General features: G+C 38.4%; 1 non-coding gene across 1 annotated transcript; it reads right to left on the bottom strand.

Moving 5' to 3' along the window:
- Positions 1-1320: 1320 nt before the first annotated feature.
- Positions 1321-1427, bottom strand: LOC128292363 (small nucleolar RNA R71). The gene has a single exon (XR_008282347.1). It is a non-coding gene; the product is annotated as a small nucleolar RNA R71 (small nucleolar RNA).
- Positions 1428-3950: the final 2523 nt, after the last annotated feature.

Below are 3950 nucleotides of genomic sequence, written 5' to 3'. Positions count from 1 at the left end.
AGGAGGAATAGACCCTGTCTAAGAGTACATTTGTCATAATTAAGAGGAGTTGATCGCACGCCTAGAAATAGGGTGACAAGATTTTGCCGAATTAGGGTGAAACCTAATAAGGGGATCCATAGATCGAGTTAATGCAACCCTAGAGTGTTAATTAGAGAAAAGTATTGGTTATTCAATCTAGGGATTAGACGTTATTAGTCTTGAATAGGGACAATAACATAACTTAGGGATCTCTACGGAACAAGTTGAATGAATAAATCGTCCGATTCGGAGCCAGAATAACAAGTACAATCTAGGTGGATTTTTCCTTAAGTATTGTCTCAAGTCAATTGATTTTCCCAAAAGTAATTCCCCAATTCTTTTCTCTGTGCGTTCTTAGTTTAAATAATTAGTTAATTTAAACAAACCCTTTATTCTTAGGCTAGATAATAAAAAGATAGTTATTACTAGTACTTTTGGTTCCCTTGGGTATGATATCCCGGTCTTGCCATTACTATACTATTATTCAATAGGTGCGCTTGTCTTTTCATCTTGATAATATTTAGTCTAGGTTTGATCTTCATTATAAATATTTATTACTTGTTACGAATCACACGATCAAGTTTTTGGCATCGCTGTCGGGGAACTGAAATATTAGGAACACTAATTTTTTATTACTTTAGCCATTTATTTTTCTTGCAATTTTATTTTATTTTATTATTTATTAATTTACTTTTTCTCTCTCTTGGGAGGTTTTTTTTATAGTTTATGACTAGAAGAAACCCGTCGGGACCATTACTTTTTTACGAAGAAATCTATCGTACAATTCGCAAAAATCAAAGAGAAATAAGGCGTAGCTTACGATATGTGGAGAACGAGCGAGAAGACGATACTCAAACCTCAACCGACGAGATGGCTGAAAACCAAGGCAATCAGCTACTTCCTGCAATTGCTGCTAATCAAAATCCTCCTCCACGTACTATGTATGATTATGCTAAACCTTCTTTAACAGGAACTGAATTTAGCATAGTTAGACCTTCTGTAGCTGCAAATACTTTTGAATTAAAACCTAACACTATTCAGATGATACAGTAGTTTGTTCAGTTTGATAGTTTGCAGGATGAAGATCCCAACGCTCACTTAGCAAATTTCTTGGAATTTTACAATACATTCAAAATCAATGGCATTTCTGATGATGTCATTCGTCTTCGGTTATTTCCCTTTTCACTGAGAAACAAAGCTAAAAAGTAGTTGAACTCGTTACCATGAGGGTCTATCACTACTTGGGAACAAATGACTAAGAAATTTTTACTAAAATATTTTTCGCCGGCTAAAACGGCTAAATTACGTAATGATATCCCTTTTTTTGTGCAGATAGATTTAGAAACACTTTACGATGCATGGGAGAGATACAAGGACTTACTGAGAAGGTGCCCTCACCATGGGTTACCGCTTTGGCTTCAAGTACAAACATTCCACAATGGTCTGAATCCCTCAACTCGGCAAATGGTTGATGCAGCTACTGACGGAACCATCAGCAACAAAACACCTGAAGAGGCTTAAGAATTCATTGAAGAAATGTCACTGAATAACTATCAGTGGCAAGTCATGAGGACTAAGCCAACAAAAACAGCCACCGTTTATAATGTCGACTCAGTTACAATGCTATCAAATCAAGTAGAACTTCTCAATAAAAAGATTGATAATTTTTTTGGTTCTACACAGGTACATCCAGTAATGAGGTGTGACTCAAGCGGAGGAGGTGTACATACAGAATACCAATCCTTCAATCCTACAACTGAAGAAGAACAAGTCAACTATATGGGTAATAATAACTTCCGATCTCAAAATAACCCATATAGTAATACCTATAATGCAGGTTGGAGGAACCACCCAAATTTCTCCTGGGGTGGTCAAGGGAATCAAAAGCCACAAAATCTTCAAGGTTTTCAACATCCACCTTATCAACAAGAGAAGAAACCAAACCTTGAAGAGATGTTTTCTAAATTTATATTGGTGTCAGAAACCCGTTTCCAAAATACCGAAACAGCACTTAAGAATCAACAAGCATCGATCCAAGGACTCGAAACTCAGATAGGCCAGCTATCCAAACTAATCTCCGAACGACCACAAGGTAGCTTACCAAGTAATACTAAACCTAATCCGAGGGAACACCTCAATGCAATTAGCACTCAAAATAAGGATGAACTCATTGCACCCGAGCCAGAAATACAGCAAGACAATGCGATGAACAAAGGAAAAAAAGAGGTAAACAATAATGATCCCAAACAGTTAAGTACGAATCATGGATCTCATGTGCCATATCCTAAAGCGATGACGAAAGACAGAACAGAAGAAAAATTCAGTAAGTTTGTCAAACTCTTTAAAAAATTACATATTAACTTACCCTTTATTGAAGTTCTTTCGCAGATACCCAACTCAGCAAAATTCTTAAAGGAACTTCTAACCAATAAAATAAAATTAGACGCTACATCATATGTGGAACTCAATGCAGTCTGCTCAGCTATTCTAAAGAATAAGCTACCTAACAAATTGAAAGATCCAGGGAGTTTTACAATTCCATACTTAATTGGTAGTTTATCTATGAATAATGCTTTAGTTGATTTAGGGGCAAGTATAAATGTTATGCCATATAAAATGTTTAAACGACTAGGTCTCGGTAAACCCAAATAGACTAGGATTAGCATACAATTGGCTGACAAAACAGTTAGATTTCCTAAGGGTATTATTGAAGATGTTCTCGTTAAAATTGATAAATTTATTTACCCAGTAGACTTTGTCGTCTTAGATATGGATGAGGATAACAAGGTACCTTTAATTTTAGGACGACCCTTTTTAGCAACTGCCAGAACCATTATTAATGTAGGCACAGGAGAGCTAACACTTCGTGCAGGTGACGACGCAGTAACACTTCAAGCATGCGACTCAATCAAAACCTCTAAAACTCAAGATAATGCTATAAAACCTGTCGATGATAAAACTAATACTCAATCGTCCCTGTAGGAACCTTCTCGAACCAAGACAACGGAGACAGTGCACTATTATCATGAAGAGAACAAAGACACCCATGAGGAACGAAGGCTTCAAATAGAGGAGCTAGATGAATGGCGAACACACAAACCAAGAACATATGATAAACCGAAACTACGCCAAAACAAGCCTGATGCCTCTCCTAATCAACTTCAGGTTGGCGATAAAGTCTTACTAGATACGACAAATCCCAACATTGTCACTACCACACCAAATGAGGAAATCCCTCTTACGGTACTCAGTATTTTCCCATTCGGTACAGTTGAGGTGAGTCATCCCAAGTTCAGCACTTTTAAGGTAAACAACACCCGATTAAAACCTTATTTTAAGATTGGCAGCAGGAACAAGGAGTATGAACTCCTCAAACCACCATGATAAATCAATGGAGAGGTAAGTCGAGCTTAGACTATAAATAAGCGTTTCTGGGAGGCAACCCGATCACTAACATATTTTGATTTCTTTATTTTTTAATATCTAACACTTCGAATCATTAACTTAGTCTTTAAATTGCAAAGATTCTCAGCACACACGGCCAGGAACACGGGTGTGCCTAAACCCGTGGCCAAATAGGGGAAGAGCCACGGCCGTGCGATACAGCCATGTTAAAGCAGGACATGATTTCCCCAAAACACGGGGTGCGATAAATCCCCATGGCGGTGCGACATGGCCGTGGGTGAACTTGATAGGAAAAATACAGGCGTGGGGATAGAAAACCACGGGTGTGCTAGGGACAAGGCTCGATTCTGTTTCTTCGACACAGGCGAGTGACACGCCCATGTCGTTCAGCTGTGTACAACAACACATGGGTGTACTACCATAAAACACGGGCGTGGGAGAAGCGAACAAAGCTAGGCATGGCCGTGTGACATGGCTGTATTTGACATACGGCCAAGACACACGGGCTTGTGATAATAGTCGGG

The sequence above is a fragment of the Gossypium arboreum genome, chromosome 4, assembly GCF_025698485.1.
Source record: "Gossypium arboreum isolate Shixiya-1 chromosome 4, ASM2569848v2, whole genome shotgun sequence".
Classification (NCBI taxonomy): Eukaryota; Viridiplantae; Streptophyta; class Magnoliopsida; order Malvales; family Malvaceae; genus Gossypium; species Gossypium arboreum.
This window is presented reverse-complemented; position numbering and strand designations above follow the sequence as displayed.